Here is a 23,334-nt window from a genome sequence, read left to right as displayed (position 1 = left end):
ATTGTCTGAAATTTTCCTGCGTCCACAAAATCTTGACGCAGTCTTGTTAAACAGTGATTTTTTTGTTTTGTTCTATGCAGTTATCACAAAACGGATGAACAATTTTTATGTCCTTGGGGATGCACGTGGTGAGACAGTAATACAAGAAGGTGCACTCTTCTTTAGGACCTTTGTGGGCGACACCTGCATGATAAAGGTAATGAAATGCCGTATTGTCTTTCAGATTGCGATTGCCGGAAACGTTAACCGTCACCTGCAGGGAATAAAGTAGATCTTGAAGAAGTACTCGTGGTAGATGAAGATTCTGTATCAAATCAAAGCTCGGACTCAAAATATGAATATTTTCTTTGCACAGCCTTTCACTTCCTTCAAAGCAGTATAAAATTTCTTGGCTCTTCCCTTGAGCACCATTAAATCACAAAACGCAGTTCGTCGAGATGCCTCATTCAAACATTTGTTTTTAATTTTCACCATTAATTGCTCACATTCTCAAAACATATCTACCTGTGATCTGCCGAAATAAAGGTCAAAATCTTGGTTAAATATTTTCACATAGTATTCGTATTTAATTAGAGAAAGGGAATTCACTTATTTGAAAAGCTCGTACGCGATCTTTCTATCCAGGTAGGCACTTAACCAAAGGTATGCTTTACCAGCATTATGAGACTCTTTCCTCGGAAATGATGACACGTGCTCATGAACTCTGGTAATTTAAAGTTCTGATATTGAATTACCGCTCTTTGACTTTCCTCGTTCGTCTTTAGGGCTTTTTCCAAGCAGAAGTAGCTGTCTTATTCTTCTCACCATTTTTTGGCCAACTGAAAATAAGCTTAGAAATGCTTGTCTTCAAATTTCGATACGATTTGTTCGCACCATGCAATGATATTTGAAAGAATTTGCCTTTTGACTTTTTCCATCCCTTCGTCTATGTCGTTTTACTTTTTCTGCCTGTACTAGGCTCTGAAGGTAAAGATCCTGCTCATATGTATTATAAATATCCAGCAAATGTGTGAGAATTCACGACTGATCCCATACACATTTCCTCCCCCATTTCTTACGGAAATATTTAACTTTACGATCAGATTCACTCATATTGATGGAACGTAAGGTACTATGAGGACACAATACCACATCCTACTACTTGCTATACAACAGTGACTTTGAAGCAAACCACAGGTGCATTACTTGTATTGTTTTCCCGCCTTTTCTGACAATCACAGCATTCAGTAAAGTACATGGAGGTATTATTCAGAACGGTTGAGAGCAAAAGAGCCCTATGTACTGGACATTGGGCTCTTCTGAAATAGACGAGAATTTCTCCGCTGTATATTTGGGCTATCTGATAAAACGCGGGGTTGCTTTCCACACTCAACCATGAATCGACCCCTAAAGAACACAAAAGTGTACATAGCACAAAATGTCACAAAAGTGGACTTAGTGCTGTTCTGAAATAAGCAATTCAATTATGTACACCATTGTTCCTTTTGAACTACAGTGGAGTACTCACAACAAACTTCATGAAGGAATAAATATACTGCAAAGCAGCAGTTAAATCGTCTAACCCCTTAATCAGATCTCTACAAGATTATCGCCGGTGACCATCACACATTCTTACACCACGTTTTTGAGCAATAAAGACTTTTTTTCTTTGAGGAGCGGTGCCACAATTCACATGTGGCTTTTCTTGGTTATAGAAAAAGAAGAGGTGTAGACCGCGAATTTTTAAGTTTTAGTAGTGCACTTAACAGCATTGCCGTGTCCCTGTTTTAATACATTTTTCTGCGGAGGCGTCGTGGAATGGGCAGCTAGTGCACCAAAGCGAAAGACATCAAAGTTGGATTTATGACACGCAGCAACGTAGCGCTTTACCACTCACTGAAATACTTTTATGGACGAAGTAAGTGACCATTGGATAGATAAACAACTGCAATTGCTGGGCATGACGGGATACCATTACGATTCTGGATAGATTACACAAAAGTACGTGGTGCTCTTCTAGTAGCAGTCTACTGTAGGTCTCTGGAGGAGCTAAGCGCTCCTATTGTTTGGTAAAAAGTGCACGCCATTCTCGTTTGCAAGAACAGTCGCACAAAACTGCAGATCTACACTGATCTGCCAAAACATTATGACCACTGCCCACACCGACGGTGGATGCCATCTTGTGGCGTTGCGGGCACATGACACTGTAAGAAAAGTATGTAAGCGGAGCAGACACGGATGGGGAACCACACTAGGGAAGATTATGGGCTGCAGCTGGGGAAATCGATTGAGATAAACGACTTTGACAAAGGGCAGATTATTGTTACACAGAACCCGCGAACGAATAACTCGGGAACGGCGAAGGTGGTCGAACTTTCACGTGCTACTGTCGTGAGAGTCTGCGGAAAGAGTTATAGGGACAATGAAACTACCACCAGGCGCTAAATGGTTGGACATGCACGAGTCGTCACAGGACGTGGAGTCCTGAGGCTAGTCTGCTTTGCAAAGTGGGATAGATGGTGATCTGTGGCATCTTTGAGGAAAGAGCACAATGCCGGTGCTCGCACAAGCGTTTCGGAGCACACCGTTCATCATACATTGTTGAACATGGAGCGCCGCAGCAGACCATCCCCGCGCTTTCAAACGTTGACCCAACGACATTGTAAGTTACGAGTGCAGTTAGCAGTGGGCCATTGGGGTTCGACTGTTGATCAATGGAAACGTGTCGGCTCATCGGGTGAATCACATCTTTGCTACTCTAGGTCGATGGTCGTCTCCATAAACGCCGTCATCGAGGTGAACGGCGGCTCGAAACGTGCAACGGGCCACGGCCGCAGGCTGGTGGGAGCAGTATTACGCTATGGGAGACATTCTCCTGCGCTTGCTTGGAACCTGTGGTAGTAATCGAAGACACGCTGACAGCTGCGAACCACCTTCCTGCTTTATGTCTTCCCCGATGGCAATGTCATGTTTCAGCAGTATAAGGTTGTCGGCGTCTCGGAGCCATAACAGTGACTAGCATTGAGGAGCATCATGGAGAACTCACGTTGATGTCTCGGCAAACAAATTCACCTTAGGTAAATCCTATGGAACCCATCTAGATTGCTACTGGGCGCCATTACCACGAACGCAAATCACCGGCGCGTTGTTTCAGCGAATTACATGACCTATGCGTAAACATCTAATGCCACATACCTCCACAAACCTACCAACTAACTGTCAGATCACTGATACGCAGACTCAGAAATGTATTTCGTTACAAAGACGGACGTACAAGCTATTGAGCAGGTAGTTATGATGTTTTGGCTCATCTGTATATGTCACTGACTCCGGGCCGATCTCGAATTTTGGAACATGTTTCATGCTCGTGTATTGTGAAATCTCCTCTGTGAGACTCAATATGAGTTCCAGATACAACGTTTGAAACCCATCTCGCTCTGTTCGTCCACAAGATCAAAAAAACTAACATATAGCACCTCTCAGAGTAATGTAGTTTTCCTTGTCTTACACGCTTAAAGAATCACACTGCCACACAATGAACCAAATAGGAGCTTACGGAATATCACATCGGCTGTGTGATTCTATTTAGGAGTTTCTAGAAAACCGAACACACCATGTCATTCCCAGAGGGGAGAGATCTTCAGACGTAAGAGTAACTTTGGGCGTACCCCAAGGGAGTGTAATAAGACCCTTACTTTTCACAGTATATATAAATGACCTAACAGACAACTTCGGAAGTATCGTGGGTGATGCTGTTCTGTACAGAGAAGCTGCAACGCTTGCGAAATGCAGGAAGACCTGCAGAGAATCTACGCCAGGTGCAGGGAGTGGCAATTGACCCTCTACATAAACAAAGGTAGCGTACAGCGCACACGTAGACAAAAAGATCTATTATTGTATGATTACACGATAGCACAACGATCACTGGAAGCAGTCACATCCATAAAGTATCTAGGAGTTGCGCACGGAATGATTTAACAAGTGGCACGGCAATTAAATTAATTGCAAGTAAGACAGGTGATAGATTTTCATTGGAAGAATCCTCAGAAAATGCACTCCGTCAAAAAAGGAGGCATCGTACAAAACTCTTTGTCGACAGATACTTGAATATTGCTCGTCAGTATGGGATCCGTACTATGTAGAATTGACAGAGAAAATAGAGAAAATCCAGAACAGAGCATTTCGTTGCAGGTTCATTTAGTAAGCACGAAAGCATCACGCAGATGCTCAGCCAACTCCACTGGCGAACGCTGCAAGAGAGGCGTTCTGTACCACGGTATGGTTTACTGTTAAAAGTTCTGAGAGCGTATGTTACTACACGAGTCAGCCGCTATAGTGCTTCCTCCTACATACCCTTCATGAAGAAGCCTGAGGGTGAAAACTGCTCGAAACGTGCATATATTCAACGGATTGACTCCCACACCACCGAATCTATCAACCGTTGCGTCATAACCGTACGGCCATGACGTTACATGTTACTTTATGCCTCGATATTTTTCGACACGTAAAGCACTTATTATCACTAAGCTAACTGCAACTAGAACACGTGGAAATTATCTATGCAAAGCTATTTTTCCTCCTTCCATTTGAGCCCGTAGCAGTAACAATGGTTCACCACTGCTGTTCGTAGTGAATAAATGTATACACGTAGGAAATAAGTGTGATATTGTAGTTTCGATCTTAGCACAAAACGTGAAACAAACAGCGTTATGCTGAAGAACATAACGAATGCGGTTGGATGTTGATGACTGGTGCAGTGCATTACGCTCCTCCGACAGATATTTCTAACCTACAAAGTGAGATGCAGTTTTTAAACAATTGGTTTAGTCAACAGTCGAACCTGCCGCCGATCAGCGTTTAGTGTGGGGTGGGGCCAGGAATCACGCGTGACGTCATCAACGCCACATGGGCCGTGCGCTGCTGTACGCAAATCAGTACTTGTTTTGCAGCGGCCACGGCCACGAGTCGCACTCCAGCGGCAGCAGTGGACAAGGTAAGTGCCGTACTGAGAGACGCGCTACACCCGGTATCTGTTGGCTGCCAGTGTAAGAGGAACTTGTATTGTTAATTATTAAGGAAAGAGTTAAGAGTTGTTACTGCTTTGTGACTAACAATTGTTACATTGTTAATCGAATTTTTGACACAAACAGTAAGAGACAGTTGCATGTGCCCCTTGAAAGAATGCATGTGCCCGTCTTACACCACATTATCCGGGTTCCAGTCAGATGATTTCAGGTAAATGATAGCGTTTAAAGGGTCCGAGTATTTCGGTTTTTTATTGCTGTTACTTTCAGCTATAAACACAGGCTTCGAACAAAGATCGAAAAATTCTAGTAAAGCTGACTGAGTAGCAGATCACGATAGATCGGTGAGGCTGCAGCAGAAATCTGTCTCTGGCCTACAGCAAGAATTGCCTTGTATTATGCCGCAAGTTTGTTGTGCCCTCCCCAGTCTTCAATCTTTTAAAGCAAAGGGAGCATTGTGCTCCACTGCTACCGTACTTCGTAAAATAATTCCAAACCACGGATGTTATTCTGAAATACGTCTGATGTCAGAGGACGACAGCGAGAAGAAACTATCTTATAGTTCAGTTGGGGGCACGTCTTGAACACACTTGTCCATGCATACTCTCTATTAGGCTGCGCCACACGGCAACAGGTACATAATCATCTCTGCAACACACCACCGATTGTTATTTCGTGTTTGCTGCTGGTTTGTAACCGAAGGCGTTGTTATTGAAACGGTGCTGATAGTTTTTTCCCAATCTATAATACTCAAATATTTCAAGGCAATAGAAATATTATGAATAAACTTAGTCGTTTTATTTGAAAAAAGTTTTATTTAAAAACAATTTTAGCGCCACTGCTGTGGTAAATTGGAATGCCGTAATTTTCCCGGTTATTAGTTAAAAATGAAAATAACCTGTTACACACCTACACCAAAGAAATACCAAAAAGATATTCAGAACTGAAATACCGGTATCGGTGTAACCTGTCAGTCCTTCCCATTCCTAGCTTGTACAAGCAAACCTCAGTTGTGGGGTAACCATAGCGGCCTTATTTCGAGTAAAACGAGGCAAATCAATAGCAAATAGCTGGACAAGTTTATTAAAATAAACGAAAGAAAGCCTCGTTTCAACAACAGAGTCGAAAGCCTGTCAAAGGAAGGCAAAGTGGGATGTTGTACACATGTTTTTTAACTGAATGGGAAGCAACTGACTGTCAAACTTAGCATTATTGAAACAGTAAATTCTCGCAGTACCAATTACAGGAGGGGGGAAAATCGAAGGAAGAGATGAAGTGCCCAAGTAAACACTGGCGTATTGTAGTTGGATATAGGTGCATATTTGAACCTTCACAACCACTTTAGCGCGAAAAATCGCTATATTTTTCAATATTTGTTGTAGTATTAGTTTTTCTCATTATTAAATCTTAATTTTTTATCCCAGTTGTTGCGAGTAATAGGAGGTCCAAATGTTGGAAATACGGAAGCGTCCGTTCCCACCCGTCTGCTTTGACCCATGACGTCACAAATATGGCGGAAACAAAAACACACACACTTTCCACAAGAAGCCTAATGACACTAACGGGACAAGCGCGGGAAATTGTGCGTTTTGGGTGGGGGGCAAACTAAATATAAACGAATTTAGACGCCTTGCGTAGCTACAACGTGTAAGTGAAGACAGCCATGCATGAATACCCACCCACCTCCCCAGGGGTCGTAGCCCCTGCAGCCCATAGAAGATAAAGATGCTTCAGTAGCTGATCAGTGTTTTTTGTCTTTGTTTTTAAATAAAATCTTACGAGATAGAACGAACAGATCAGAAAAGTAAATAAAATAAGATAAAACAGAACTGGAGACAGCCACACTCAAACCAAACTCCGCGCCGTCATGACGTCACACACAACACCCTTATGTCACGGGTCAAAGCCGACGCGTTGGATCGGACGCTTCTGTCGACCCCAAATGTTTCTCTATTGATTCTGAAATAATTATACCAATAATGTGGCTATATCTCCAGCTCATAGCACCTTAATGGTAGTTTTTCGATTTATTAATCAGTCTTGATCCACCATATCATCTTCCCTTCTTGGCTTTTTCTTTCTTTTCCGCATCAAAATACGCAAAGCCGTCCAAACTAGCAAAATGGCTTCTCTCGAGCTCCACATAAACGAAAGAAACTGATATTTGTAAAATTCTTGGCCTGTGCGGAAGAGAGCGAATGTGTGCATGCTTACACAAAACGACTGATCATATGTTTGTCAAGCGTGCCATTATATTTGTGGCCATCTATAACCCCGAACCGTCACAATGTACAAACTAACTTCTTGAAGCTGAAAGAGGCAGAGAACGCGAATCCCGATGGAGAGTAAAACACTGAAACTGTAAACAGCGATCAAGGAAATGTGAAAACTGTGCCCACTGTTGGGACTCAGGTAGTCCACGAGGGCGTTTGTTAGTCTTGCCAGTAACAGAAAACTTAGGCTTCCCTAAAGAAGCAGTGACAGTCAAGGAAAGTTTGTTTCATTATAGAGGGTGTTTGTTCTAACTTGAGACAATTATATACCTCGAAAAAGACGCATCGTACGCAAAAAGTTGTAGGTGAAGAGGTAGTATCAATAAAGGGGCATCTGTCTGTACTATAACTGGTCACCTAACCACCCCTCCTGTGTGGACGGGGTCAAGTTCGTAATTTTCAAATGGGAACCCCACTTTTATTTATGCGGATTCTGTGTCAAAAAGATGTATGGTTTATTCAAACCATTCACCCACTACCACTACAATTACCGTTTACATGGAGCTCCCAGAGCGGATTTCGAAAACAGATTTCCCAAAACCGCTTCCGGTTAGTCACGTAAACACTTCAAAATCGATTTTGAAAATTCGCTTCTGGTTGCCGGTTTTCGAACTCCGCAATCGATTTTAGCTTCCATGTAAACGCAGCCGGTTTTACTTGGGCTATCAAGTTTAGTCTTGTTTCTAAAAATTTGCGGCTAATATGGATAGAAGTGTTTTCCCAGGGAGCTCCTCCAGCAGTGGTTGATTACGGATATGACGACCCCACGTTTTCTGAGTGGAGACTGGCCAGCGCTGCCAGACCAACTGCAAACTCTTGATGTACTTCAGGGACGGGGTGGAGGTGGAACGTCGTTTCGGAGAACAGGAGCGTTCTGGCTGTACAGCCTGGAGTGCGAGGAAGGTGCACACCTCTAAAAGACAGAGCTCAACCTCAATATGTGCTATATGCTGATGAGATGAATGGCTGTTGAGGTGTCTCTAGCGGGCAATCTCTTGTGCACCTGCCTGTCACAGTTCTAGAAGACTCGATCAGGAACACAGGATGCTGTCTGGGTCGTCATTTGTTTTCCTAACGCCTCGTGCGATCCCTTTGGAGCTACCTACATTCACATCTACTCCTGAAGGGACTGGTATACCGTTAGGTAGCACGTACACCCACCTAGCGAAGAGCTCAGTACGTCAGTCTGCCTGAGGAGTACTGTCTTATTACAGTACCGCGACAGCCGGCCGTGGTGGCCAAGCGGTTAAAGGCGCTACAGTCGGGAACCGCGCGGCCGCTACGGTCGCAGGTTCGAATCCTGCCTCGGGCGTGGATGTGTGTGATGTCCTTAGGTTAGTTAGGTTTAAGTAGTTCTAAGTTCTAGGGGACTAATGACCTTAGAAGTTAAGTCCCATAGTGCTCAGAGCCATTTGAACCATTTTAGTACCGCGACACAAATCGGTTATAGCATTTTAATTGTAATGAAGAGAGCAGAGGGAATCTTTGAGAAGGTTCCATTCACATTGGTGGGTATTTCTAAATCAGTGTCGAACGACTTCGTAGTCGAACTCGTCTAGCAGAAACTGCCACGTCAAACCAAGTATCTAACACTAAGGGATGCATGGTCCTAGGTGACTACCGTGTTAGAGCTGAGTTGCATAACGCCCTTAATTTCTGTAAATATGTGATTACCTGCTTAGGTATCATGGAGATGGACGCTGAAGGGTTACGTGAAGAGTGGAAAAATATATTCGTCATGGGAATGCAGAACTGAGAGTACATGAAGTCAGATGGAGAAAGCTGCCACCTTTATTCTAACTTTCAAGGCTCCAAAATTACCTGAACATATTTTTGCAGGATTATCCGTCTTAAGATTCGATAGTTCGTTCGCAACACAATGCGATACTTCAAATCACGTAGCTACATTCATACCACTATGGCATGTAATTGGAGAGCTATGTGTGAAAATTGTGGAGGCTCAGCTCACTTATCAGATCACTGTACATTTCCTTCGAAGTGTATAAACTAATCTGTGGATCACACAGTATATAGCAGGAAATGGATTTATAACGAGGAAAGAAAAATTTGAACTGAAAGCTAAGAGATAAGTAGCCTATAGTGAAGCTAAAAAACTTCAGACGCAACTTCATATGTCGCTACTTGTTTTTCATCAGCCCTTAAGAAACCAGTCTCGGTGTGGTACCCCCACATAAACCTAGATCACAGATTAAAGTAAGAGTACATGGATTTGTCAGTTTAATTACGGAGAAAAATTGTTCTCGAGCCGAACATCATTTGGAAGCCGTCGACGACGGACGTGGAATCTCAACCACATACTGCTGCACAGCATCAGGAGGCTTCCTCTGTGCTCATACAAGCAGCCGGCCGTTGTGGTCTAGCGGTTCAGGCGCTCAGTCCGGAACCGCGCGACTGCTACGGTCGCAGGTTCGAATCCTGCCTCGGGCATGGATGTGTGTGATGTCCTTAGGTTAGTTAGGTTTAAGTAGTTCTAAGTTCTAGGGGACTGATGACCACAGATGTTAAGTCCCATAGTGCTCAGAACCATTTTTTTTTTTTCGTACAAGCATATGCTCCCTCAAGTGTGGAAAACGTAAACAGAAAGTCGTTCTAAAGCGGCAGCTAAACCTTCGGATCGGCGAGGACGTTAGAGAATTTTGATATACAAGCAGAGGAACTGGAGAGCCAGACACTGTCTAACGTTGCCCCTTAGGACTCGGGTAAATCACCAACGAGAGGGAGGACAAGGACAACCACTGATAATGGCTCCCAAAGGGACTTTAGTGTTACAGTGGAACTTAAGTGGATACCGATCACATTTGGAAGAATTAAATCTCTTGGCCCAGGAGACACCTTTATGCATCTGCTTGCAAGAAACTAATATTAATGTAATGGGCACAATTCCATTAAGGGGCTGCCGCCCATGCAGGAAGGATGACAGTGGAGACAGCGCTAAGGATAGAGTGGCTGTTCTCGTCGAGGACAGAAGCAGCAACGCTCCTGTCCCCCCCCCCCCCCCTGCGGGTCCGGGGTAAGAATACGCCCGAGGTATTCCTGCCTGTCGTAAGAGGCGACTAAAAGGAGTTTCAACCGTTTCGGCCTTCCATGTGATAGTCCCCCTTGGGGTTTGACCTCCATTTTTCAAAATTCTACAGAAGTACGAGCCTTTTGGGGAAGGACACCTTACGTGGTGTACCACTGGTCCTAAGTGCACTAACACCTTGGCACTCAGCATTGTACCGGCGTTGTAACCATACCCACAATTCCTCAAATTGGGCCTAAACGCCTGATGGGTTGTACCAGTTACACCCATAGTGCGTCCCCATCTGCACCAGCGATCATGATGGACTTTCCATGGCACCAGAAATCCAGCACGGTAGCCAGCCCGTTGTGGTGGGGTCGTCATGTACCCTCCAGGTTGTAGCCCCCTGACAACACAGGGATCGTACTGCCGATACCTGAGCTGCACCCTCCCCACGTCGGCCAAGGAGTAGATGCCCGTCTCCTTGGGGCATCAGGACTCCCGGAAACGGTCATCCTGCCAGGTGGCCCTTGCTGAGGCTGGGTGGCGCCCATGGGGAGAGCCCCTGATCGGAGTGGGTGGTATCGGGGCGGACGTTTCGCAGATGAAACGTCAACACGTATCAGGTCGCTCTGCGGCCGAGTCTTTCAAAAGAAAAGGTACCGTTTCTAGTTCTGGTTCTCCTGCCCTTTCCCCCTTGGCCACTCCCTGGGAGGAGGGACAGGCCCGCCGGCTTGGGGCGAAGTACTTCCCCCGCTATTTGGTCTGTTCTCGAACTGATGGGGGGACGTTCGCCACCTCCAAGCCCATGTTCTTTGTTCAGCACATTGAGGACATCTTCGGGGAAATCGAGGCTCTCAGCAAGATGCGTTCAGGGTCCATGCTTATCAAGACCACCTCCGCCACACAGTCGGCGGCGCTCCAGGCGTGCGACCGCCTAGGAGACATCCCAGTGTCCATTGTCCCGCATCTGGCACTAAATAGGACGCAGGGGGTTATTTTTCATCGTGACCTCCTGCTACAATCTGATGAGGAGCTCAGGGCCAACCTGGAGCGCCGAGGCGTGCATTTCGTCCGGCGAGTCCAGTGTGGCCCCAAAGACCGTCGCATCGACACCGGGGCCTTTATCCTCGCCTTCGAGGGGGACATTCTCCCGGAGAAGGTAAAGGTGATGTGCTACCAGTGCGACGTGCGACCGTACGTCCTGCCTCCTATGCGCTGTTTTCGGTGTTTGCGCTTTGGGCACATGTCGTCGCGGTGTGAGGCTGAGCCCCTTTGTGGCGATTGTGGACGTCCTCTTCGTGAGGAACATACATGCACCCCACCACCTCGGTGCATTAATTGTCCTGGCATCCACTCGCCTAGATCCTCAGACTGCCCCGCATATCAGAAGGAGAAGAAGATACAAGAACTCAAAACTTTGGATCGGCTCTCTTATTCTGAGGCCAGGAAGAAGTATGACCGCCTCCATCCCGTGCCGTTGACCACTTCGTTTGCCTCAGTTGTGTCCACTCCTTCCGCGGTATCCTCACCCCTATCCTGTCCCCCCTCCGCCTCCTCCGCCAATCAGGGGGCTCTGCCTCCGCCTCCCAAATCCCTCCCTTCCAAATCCTCCTCCCCCGTGGCCCCACCCCCTCTGCCCCAGGGGCCACCCTTCCTCCTCCTTCTCTCCCCCCGCCACCTGAGAAGCGATCCTCTTCTCAGGCATCCATTGGGGAAACGTTCCGGACCCCAGCTTCCGAGGTCCGGCGTTCCAAAACGGACACCGCGCGTGAGGACCTTCTTCGGGTCCAGCCCACCATCCCTGTGCCTCCTCGGCCTTCCAAGAAGGCCTCCAAGAAGAAGTCTCTATCCCCCTCTCCACCCCGGCGCGTTTCGTCTGACGCTCCATCCGTGAGTCGCTGCTCCCGGCCATCCTCAGTTTCGCCAGGACTCTCTGCTGCCAGGCGCTCAGCTGGCCTCTCGTCGGCAAATGATGCTGCCCCTCCTACACACCCAGGGACAGCGGCCGCAGCTGGCGAAGACTCGATGGAACAGGATCCGCCTCCCGTCGGTTGTAGCGTTGTTCCCTCGCAACCTGGCCCTCCGCGACCGTCGAGGTGACCAGCTCTTCCCCCGTCTCATTCCCCCAACTTTTTGCCTAGCGATGGCGTTGTTTCATTGGAACATAAGAGGTATTCGATCTAATCGGGAGGAATTACAACTGCTCCTCCGCCTGCACTGTCCACTTGTCCTTGGTCTCCAGGAAACCAAGTTGCGCCCGACTGACCGTATTGCCTTGACCCACTATACCTTGGAGCGGTATGACCTCACCCCTGTGGATGGTATCCCAGCTCATGGTGGGGTCATGTTGCTCGTTCGGGACGATGTCTATTACCATCCCATCCCATTGACCACCCCACTCCAAGCAATAGCTGTCCGTATTACTCTTTCTGCTTTTACTTTTTCAGTTTGTACCATCTACACTCCACCGTCATCTGCAGTTAGTCGGGCTGACATGATGCACCTGATCGTTCAGCTTCCCCCGCCGTTTTTATTGTTTGGCGACTTCAATGCCCATCATCCCCTTTGGGGCTCTCCTGCATCCTGTCAAAGAGGCTCACTCTTGGTGGATGTCTTCAACCATCTCAATCTTGTCTGCCTCAATACTGGCGCCCCGACTTTCCTCTCCTCTACTCATACCTACTCCCACTTGGACCTCTCGATCTGTTCTACCACTCTTGCCCGTCGGTTCGAGTGGTATGTCCTTTCTGACACCTATTCGAGCGACCACATCCCCTGTGTCGTTCATCTCCTGCACCACACCCCATCCCCACATCCACGTCCTTCGAGCTGGAACATACCGAAAGCTGACTGGGGACTTTACTCCTCCCTGGCGACCTTTCCGGACCACGATTTTCTCAGTTGTGACAGTCAGGTCGACTACCTCACGGCTGTTATCATCAATGCTGCCGAACATTCCATTCCTCGTATTACCTCTTCTTCACGTCGCGTTTCCGTCCCCTGGTGGAACGAGGCTTGTAGGGACACTATCTGTGCTCGCCGACGTGCTTTACGCACCTTTCGCCGCCATCCTACGTTGGCGAATTGTATTGAATACAAACGACTCCGAGCACAATGCCGTCGAGTCATCAAAGACAGCAAAAAAGCTTGTTGGGCCTCTTTCACCAGCTCCTTTAACAGTTTTACTCCCTCTTCCGTCGTTTGGGGTGGCCTGCGCCGGCTGTCGGGCATTAAGGCCCACTCCTCGATACCTGGCCTGACCTCAGGTAATGAGGTCCTTGTTGATCCTGTGGCCGTCTCCAACGCCTTTGGCCGCTTTTTCGCGGAGGTTTCAAGCTCCGCCCATTACCACCCTGCCTTCCTTCCCAGGAAAGAGGCAGAAGAGGCTCGGCGACCTTCCTTCCACTCGCTGAATCTGGAAACTTATAATGCCCCCTTTACTATGCGGGAACTCGAACGTGCGCTTGCACTGTCCCAGTCCTCTGCTCCGGGGCCAGATGCCATTCACGTTCAGATGCTGGCACACCTTTCTCCAGCGGGCAAAAGCTTCCTTCTTCGTACCTACAACCGCGTCTGGACGGAAGGTCGGTTAGACCGTCAGTGAGAGAGCACTTCGATTTCCTGCTGCTAATAAGGCGAGTACACCGTTCGCTTGTTACACATTTTTACGAGCTTCAAACAGATACAACTTATTTTCAGTTATCTGGGTAGTTACTATTTTATTTTTGTAATTTCTTGCGTGTTTGAGTGCCTACTAGACACAACCGTTTATTTTAATAACAGTGTAGTGTACAGTATCGCCGTTGCTACTGACCCTCGTATCGTACAGGCTTTTGTTTGTTTGGTTAGAACAGCTCAGTGTCGGTTAGACCGTCAGTGAGAGAGCACTTCGATTTCCTGCTGCTAATAAGGCGAGTACACCGTTCGCTTGTTACACATTTTTACGAGCTTCAAACAGGTACAACTTATTTTCAGTTATCTGGGTAGTTACTATTTTATTTTTGTAATTTCTTGCCTGTTTGAGTGCCTACTAGACACAACCGTTTATTTTAAAAACAGTGTAGTGTACAGTATCGCCGTTGCTATCGACCCTCGTATCGTACAGGCTTTTGTTTGTTTGGTTAGAACAGCTCAGTGTCGGTTAGACCGTCAGTGAGAGAGCACTTGGATTTCCTGCTGCTAATAAGGCGAGTACACCGTTCGCTTGTTACACTTTGTTACGAGCTTCAAACAGGTACAACTTATTTTCAGTTATCTGGGTAGTTACTATTTTATTTTTGTAGTTTCTTGCGTGTTTGAGTGCCTACTAGACACAACCGTTTATTTTAATAACAGTGTAGTGTACAGTATCGCCGTTGCTATCGACCCTCGTATCGTACAGGCTTTTGTTTGTTTGGTTAGAACAGCTCAGTGTCGGTTAGACCGTCAGTGAGAGAGCACTTCGATTTCCTGCTGCTAATAAGGCGAGTACACCGTTCGCTTGTAGGGTAAACATAGTCATGTGTAGGGACTGTGGTTGTTGTGAGCGGACGCAAGGAGAATTGGCCACTCTTCGGGGGCAGGTGGAGGCTTTGTCTGTTAGGTTCATCGAGCTCGAGGCGCAGGCGTCGGCTCGTAGTGGCGTTGGGGCAACTGTGGTGAGACCTATGCCTACTTCGGTGGCCTTGGAATCGCATGGAACCCCTGATGTCGCTGCGTCTTCCGGCAGTGAGCATCTTACCGGTCAGCCATCACTCCAGGGTGAATGGCGGACAGTGGTGGGCTCGCGCGTGCCTGGCCGAAAGGCGAAGGTGGGATCTGGCCGCGTGGCAGCTGCCTTACCCCTTTCTAACAGGTACGGGGTGCTTCCTAGTGGTGATGACATCGTTTCCGAGCCACCACAGGATGCCTCGCCTGTTGGGCCAGTGGCCGATTCTCCGGCAAGGTCCCGACAGTCACAGAGGGCGGGCCTATTAGTTATAGGGAGCTCCAACGTTAGGCGGGTTATGGAGCCCCTTAGGAAAATAGCGGGTAGGTCGGGGAAGAATGCCAGTGTGCACTCGGTGTGCTTGCCGGGGGGTCTCGTCCGTAATGTGGATGAGGCCCTTCCGGCAGCTATTGAACGCACTGGGTGTGACCGGCTGCAGATAGTAGCACATGTCGGAACGAATGACGCCTGCCGCTTGGGTTCTGAGGCCATCCTTGGTTCCTTCCGGCGGCTGGCTGATTTGGTGAAGACAACCAGCATCGCACGCGGAGTGCAAGCTGAGCTTAATTATCTGCAGCATAGTGCCCAGAGTCGATCGCGGTCCTCTGGTTTGGAGCCGTGTGGAGGGTCTAAACCAGAGGCTCAGACGACTCTGCGACTATAATGGTTGCAAATTCATCGACCTCCGTTATTGGGTGGAGAACTGTAGGGCCCCCCTAGACAGGTCAGGCGTGCACTACACACCGGAAGCAGCTACTAGGGTAGCAGAGTACGTGTGGCGTGCACACGGGGGTTTTTTAGGTTAGAGGGACCCCCCCTTGGGCGAAACGATAAAATACCTGACGGCTTACCAGAGAGGACATTATCATCGTTGATAAAGAACGTCCGTCCTCAGAGACCAAAAACAGGAAAAGTCAACGTAATATTGGTAAACTGCAGGAGTATCCAGGGCAAGGTTCCTGAATTAGTATCTCTTATTGAAGGAAATAGTGCGCATATAGTATTAGGAACGGAAAGTTGGTTAAAACCGGAAGTGAACAGTAACGAAATCCTAGACACAGAGTGGAATATATACCGCAAGGATAGGATAAACGCCAATGGTGGAGGAGTATTTATAGCAGTAAAGAATTCAATAATATCCAGTGAAGTTATTAGCGAATGCGAATGTGAAATAATCTGGGTTAAGTATCAAAGGTGGGTCAGATATGATAGTCGGATGCTTCTATAGACCACCTGCATCAGCAACCGTAATAGTTGAGCGCCTCAGAGAGAACCTGCAGAACGTCGTGAAGAAGTTTCGTGATCATACTATTGTAATAGGGGGAGACTTCAATCTACCAGGTATAGAATGGGATAGTCACACAATCAGAACTGGAGCCAGGGACAGAGACTCTTGTGACATTATCCTGACTGCCTTGTCCGAGAATTACTTCGAGCAGATAGTTAGAGAACCAACTCGTGAAGCTAACGTTTTAGACCTCATAGCAACAAATAGACCGGAACTTTTCGACTCCGTGAATGTAGAAGAGGGTATCAGTGATCATAAGTCAGTGGTTGCATCAATGACTACAAGTGTAATAAGAAATGCCAAGAAAGGAAGGAAAATATATTTGCTTAACAAGAGTGATAGGGCACAAATCGCAGAATATCTGAGTGACCACCATCAAACGTTCATTTCTGAGGAAGAGGATGTGGAACAAAAATGGAAAAAATTCAGAAACATCGTCCAGTACGCCTTAGATAAGTTCGTACCGACTAAGGTCCTAAGCGAGGGGAAAGATCCACCGTGGTATAACAATCATGTACGAAAGGTACTACGGAAACAAAGAAAGCTTCATCATAGGTTTAAGAGTAGTCGAATCATAGCTGATAAGGAAAAGCTGAACGAAGCGAAAAAGAGCGTAAAGAGAGCAATGAGAGAAGCATTCAACGAATTCGAACATAAAACATTGGCAAACAATCTAAACAAGAACCCTAAAAAGTTTTGGTCATATGTAAAATCGGTAAGCGGATCTAAATCCCCTATTCAGTCACTCGTTGACCACGATGGCACCGAAACAGAGGACGACCGAAGAAAGGCAGAAATACTGAATTCAGTGTTCCGAAACTGTTTCACTGCGGAAAATCGTAACACGGTCCCTGACTTCAGCCGTCGCACGGACGCCAAAATGGAAAATATTGAAATAAATGATATCGGAATTGAAAAACAACTGCTATCACTTAGTAGCGGAAAAGCATCCGGACCAGACGAGATACCCTTAAGATTCTACAGTGATTATGCTAAAGAACGTGCCCCCTTTCTATCAGCAATTTATCGTAGATCGCTGGAAGAACGTAAAGTACCTAGCGACTGGAAGAAAGCGCAGGTCGTTCCCATTTTCAAGAAGGGTCATAAATCAGATGCGAATAATTATAGGCCTATTTCGCTTACGTCAATCTGTTGTAGAATAATGGAACATGTTTTGTGTTCTCGTATTATGACGTTCTTAGATAATACAAATCTCCTTCATCATAACCAACATGGATTCCGCAAACAGAGATCATGTGAAACTCAGCTCGCCCTATTTGCCCAAGAAATTCACAGTGCCGTAGACACTGGCGAGCAGATTGATGCCGTATTCCTGGACTTCAGGAAGGCATTTGATACGGTTCCGCACTTACGTTTAGTGAAAAAAATACGAGCTTACGGAATATCGGACCAGGTTTGTGATTGGATTCAGGATTTCCTAGAAGAAAGAACACAACATGTCATTCTTAACGGTTCAAAATCTGCAGATGTAGAGGTAATTTCGGGAGTACCGCAGGGAAGCGTGATAGGACCTTTATTGTTTACAATATACATAAATGACTTAGTTGACAACATCGGTAGCTCCGTGAGGCTATTTGCAGATGACGCGGTTGTCTACAAGAAAGTAGCAACATCAGAAGACTCGTATGTACTCCAGGAGGACCTGCAGAGGATTAATGCATGGTGCGACAGCTGGCAGCTTTCCCTAAACGTAGATAAATGTAATATAATGCGCATACATAGGGGCAGAAATCCATTCCAGTACGATTATGCCATAGGTGGTAAATCATTGGAAGCGGTAACGACCGTAAAATACTTAGGAGTTACTATCCGGAGCGATCTGAAGTGGAATGATCACATAAAACAAATAGTGGGAAAAGCAGGCGCCAGGTTGAGATTCATAGGAAGAATTCTAAGAAAATGTGACTCATCGACGAAAGAAGTAGCTTACAAAACGCTTGTTCGTCCGATTCTTGAGTATTGCTCATCAGTATGGGACCCTTACCACGTTGGATTAATAGAAGAGATAGACATGATCCAGCGAAAAGCAGCGCGATTCGTCATGGGGACATTTAGTCAGCGCGAGAGCGTTACGGAGATGCTGAACAAGCTCCAGTGGCGGACACTTCAAGAAAGGCGTTACGCAATACGGAGAGGTTTATTATCGAAATTACGAGAGAGCACATTCCGGGAAGAGATGGGCAACATATTACTACCGCCCACATATATCTCGCGTAATGATCACAACGAAAAGATCCGAGAAATTAGAGCAAATACGGAGACTTACAAGCAGTCGTTCTTCCCACGCACAATTCGTGAATGGAACAGGGAAGGGGGGATCAGATAGTGGTACAATAAGTACCCTCCGCCACACACCGTAAGGTGGCTCGCGGAGTATAGATGTAGATGTAGAAGGTCAGGTCCCCATGCGTTGGCGTGACGCCGTCGTTGTTCCTATACCCAAACCCGGGAAGGATAGACACCTTCCTTCTAGTGACCGCCCCATTTCTCTTACAAGCTGTGTCTGTAAGGTGGTGGAGCACATGGTTAATGCTCGGTTAGTCTGGATTCTTGAATCTCGACGGCTACTTACTAATGACCAATGCGGCTTTCGTCGCCGCCGCTCCGCTGTTGACCACCTTGTGACCTTGTCGACATTCATCATGAACAACTTTTTGCGAAGGCGCCAAACGGTAGCCGTGTTCTTCGACTTGGAGAAGGCTTATGATACCTGTTGGAGAGGAGGTATCCTCCGCACTATGCACAGGTGGGGCCTACGCGGTCGCCTGCCCCTTTTTATTGATTCCTTTTTAACGGATCGAAAGTTTAGGGTACGTGTGGGTTCCATATTGTCCGACGTCTTCCTCCAGGAGAACGGAGTGCCTCAGGGCTCCGTCTTGAGCGTAGCCCTTTTTGCCATCGCGATCAATCCTATTATGGATTGTATTCCATCTAATGTCTCAGGCTCTCTCTTTGTCGATGACTTCGCGATCTACTGCAGTGCCCAGAGAACATGCCTCCTGGAGCGCTGTCTTCAGCGTTGTCTAGACAGTCTCTACTCATGGAGCGTGGCAAATGGCTTCCGGTTTTCTGAAGAGAAGACGGTTTGTATCAACTTTTGTCGATATAAAGCGTTCCTTCCGCCATCCTTACATCTCGGTCCTGTTGTTCTCCCATTCGTGGAAACAACTAAGTTTCTAGGGCTCACGTTGGACAGGAAACTGTGTTGGTCTCCACATGTCTCTTATTTGGCGGCCCGTTGTACACGTTCCCTTAATGTCCTCAGAGTTCTTAGCGGTTCATCTTGGGGAGTGGACCGCACTGTCCTGCTTCTCTTGTATCGGTCTATTGTCCGATCGAAGCTGGATTATGGGAGCTTCGTCTACTCGTCCGCTCGGCCATCCTTCTTACGCTGGCTCAACTCTGTCCACCATCGGGGGATACGTCTTGCGACCGGAGCCTTCTACACTAGTCCTGTCGAGAGTCTTTATGCTGAAGCTGCCGAATTACCATTGACCTACCGGCGCGACATACTGCTGTGTCGGTATGCCTGCCGCCTGTTGTCTATGCCCAACCACCCCTCTTACCAGTCCTTCTTCGCCGATTCTCTCGACCATCAGTATGGGTTGTATGTGTCTGCCCTTTTGCCCCCCGGAGTCCGCTTCCGTCGCCTGCTTCGACAATTGGATTTTGCCCTCCCTACCACCTTCAGAGAGGGTGAGAGCCCGACACCACCTTGGCTCCAGGCTCCGGTTCATATTTATCTCGACCTCAGCTCACTCCCGAAGGAGGGTACTCCGGCTGCAGTGTATTGCTCATGGTTTGTCGAACTTCGTGCTCGACTTGCCGGTCACACCTTTATTTACACCGATGGCTCCAAAACTGATGATGGTGTCGGCTGTGCCTTTGTCGTCGGGGCCGCCACCTTTAAATACCGGCTCCTCGACCAATGTTCCAGCTTTACGGCCGAGCTTTTTGCTCTCCATCAGGTCGTTCAGTATGCCCGCCGCCACCGCCATTCATCATATGTACTCTGCTCTGACTCACTCAGTGCTCTTCAGAGCCTTGGAGCTCCCTATCCGGTCCATCCCTTGATTCAACGGATACAGCAGTCTCTCCAGTCTTTCGCTGATAATGGTTCTCCTGTCAGCTTTGTGTGGGTTTCCGGACATGTAGGAGTGCCTGGGAACGAGGCTGCGGATGCTGCAGCCAAGGCTGCAGTCCTCCTGCCTCGGCCAGCCTCCCATTGTGTCCCGTAATCTGACGTTCGTGGGGATGTATGTAAGAGGCTTGTGTCGTTGTGGTGCGATGCTTGGACATCCCTCCAAGGAAACAAGCTCCTGGCAGTAAAACCGTTCCCAACTGCTTGGACAACCTCCTCCCGACCATCTCGGCGAGAGGAGGTCCTTCTGACCAGGTTGCGGATTGGGCATTGCCAGTTTAGCCACTGCTACCTGCTCTCCGGTGACCCAGCCCCGCAGTGCCCTTGTGGTCAGGCGTTAACAGTGCGCCATGTTTTATTGTCGTGTCCCCGTTTTAGTCAATTTCGTGTTGTCCTGTCCCTGCCATCTACTTTACCAGATGTTTTAGCTGTTGACGCTCGAGCAGCTGCTCGTATTCTGCGTTTTATAACTTTGACTGGTTTGTCCAAAGACATCTAACCTTTTTACTTCTTTCATCTTCATCTTTGTCAGGTCCTTCTGGTGTCCCCCCATCCCCTTGAGTTTTACTGGATTCCATGTGCTCTAACAACAGTGACTGGGTGCTAATGACCTCAGTAGTTGAGCGCCCTTAAACCCCACCAAAAAAAAAAAAAAAAAAAAAAAAAACTCCTGTCCCCTTAGGATAGTCATACAACCAGCTGTAGTGGAAGTTCTCACGTTAGTTAAAATCACAATGTATTCTTTATATCGGAAACCTCATGATAGGTTCGATGCAAATACTTTTCTGGATACTCCCTCACCCATTCTTTCTCGTATGACTTCATTGCCCACAGTGTGCTGAGGGGCTAGGCAACCACTTCCTTCTGGATCGATTTATAGAGCGCCACTACCTTTCAGAGAATATTTGCCTTTTTAACTCCAGTCAGGTGGTACATCTACAGCTACAGAGCGATTGACCTCTGCTTTTGCTGCGCAGCTATTGCAGAATTAGTTCAGTGGGATGTGGTCACATATATACATACCAGTGACCACTTTCCAGTTTAGATTCGTCTGACTCAGATGGTGGTCGACATGAGACCACTAAGATAGATGGTTCAAATGGCAGATTGGTTAAGACAATCGGATTAAGCTCAGGAGATGGACAAACCACCTGAGATCCAACAAGTTGCTGTAGATTAGATCCCTCGGTCCAACAACCCCCTCAGATACCTGTTACCATCAAGCCTCATAAGAGCTTAAATATGGTGCAGGGTATTATATTCCACAGGTAACTTCTTTTGCAGTCCGATCACGAGCTGCACGCTAACTTACAGCGACGAGGTGTTCATTTCGTCTGGTGCGTCCTTCAGGGTCCAAGGGATGATCAGGTTGCACTGGTGCCTTCATCTTGGCCTTCATGGGTGACACATTACCTGAGGTCAAGGTGATGGTCTACTGCTGTGATGTCTAACCATATATCCCTCCAACGTGATTCCTTAAGTGCTGGAAGTTCGGCCATATGTTTTCCTGCTGTAATTCCAGAATCACATGCCGAGATTGTGCACATCCAAACCATCTCAATACTCTGTGCCCCACCTCCCATCTGTGTCAACTACGGATAGCATCATTCCCCTTACTCACCAGACTGCAGGATTTTACAGCAAGGAAGGAAAATCATGGAATAAAAGACCCTGGACTGACTGACCTACACTGAGGCTGAGGAAATTTTAGCACCTAAATCCTGTGGCTAAGACCACCTCTTACGCCACCGCTACGAGAACAGTTGTAGTCCCATCAGTTCCGCGAGTTCCAGTCGGCTTTGAGTTGAAAGACTACACCTGCCCCCTTGGTGGTGGGGTGGAGGGAGAGGGCACTTCCTCCCAGTTACTCCTGCACCACCTACCTTAGGAACACTGCACCCCCAACCATCAGGGACACCAGTCCCCACTTCTGAGCCAGAGAAACGTAAGGCTTCTTCAGCTCCTCTCGCTGGGAAGGGGTCCCTCGAGTCACTCCCTTTGCAGGTTTCTGCTAGTGGGAAAGATGACATCTGTCAGTGGATGAAGAGCCCAAAAGCAGCTCATCATAGGGCTTCACGATCGTCTGTCCCAGAGACAGGATCAGTGATGCCCTCCCAGCCAGAGAAACCCAAGGATCAGCGAGAGAAATCCAGAAAAAAGACACCCAAAACCAAGAGAATTGCGGTGGCACCCACACTACCGCTACCTACAAGCTCTGCGTCTGAGGATGAGGTGAAGATTCTGACCTCCGCTGAGGACCTAGATCTCGTCAGACCGTAAGACACAATGTATATAGCCTGTTTAGGAAATATGTCGGTGGCAGCAGGTGACCCTGAGGTATAGACTGCCTCATGGTGTTTCATATCTTCCCAGTCTCACGATCGCGTCATCCTCCAGTGGAATTGTGGCGGTTTATCCACCACCTGGCTGAGCTATGGCAACTGTTAAGCTTTACACCTGATTTCTGCATTGCCCTCCAGGAAACATGGTTCCCAGCAATGCAGACCCCTGACCTTCGCGGCTACAGGGGATATTACAACAACCATACCGAATATAATAGTGTCAGGTGGAGTTTGCTTTATGTCCTGAACTCGGTATGTAGTGAACCTGTGCCCCTTCAAACTCCTCTTGAACCTGTGGCTGTCAGGATACAGACAATGCAGGAAATAACTGTCTGTAATGTATATCTCCCTACAGATTGTGAGGTATCCCTGAACGTATTGGCTGCACTGATCGATCAACTCCCTAAACCTTTCCTACTTTTGCAAGATTTTAACGCCCATAAATGAATAAAAACATAGGAGTGCTGGTAAGCTACTACAAACAGCATAGAGAACGCACTATTGTTGCCAAGATAGACAAGAAGCCCATGCCTACTACAGTAGTACATGTTTAT

General features: G+C 47.3%; 1 protein-coding gene across 1 annotated transcript in view; it reads left to right on the top strand.

Annotated features, from left to right (window-relative positions):
* Positions 1 to 4,934: 4,934 nt before the first annotated feature.
* The window catches only part of LOC126481581 (UDP-glycosyltransferase UGT5-like), a 118,672-nt gene continuing 100,272 nt past the window's right edge, over positions 4,935 to 23,334 (top strand). Inside the window, exon 1 of the mRNA XM_050105441.1 lies at positions 4,935 to 4,972. The gene's annotated coding sequence lies outside the window, so the exon portion shown is untranslated. The remainder of the gene's footprint in view (positions 4,973 to 23,334) is intronic.

Source organism: Schistocerca serialis, chromosome 5 (genome assembly GCF_023864345.2).
Source record: "Schistocerca serialis cubense isolate TAMUIC-IGC-003099 chromosome 5, iqSchSeri2.2, whole genome shotgun sequence".
NCBI classification, from domain to species: Eukaryota; Metazoa; Arthropoda; class Insecta; order Orthoptera; family Acrididae; genus Schistocerca; species Schistocerca serialis.
Note: the sequence above shows the minus strand (reverse complement) of the source record. Positions and strands in the feature narration are given on the sequence as shown.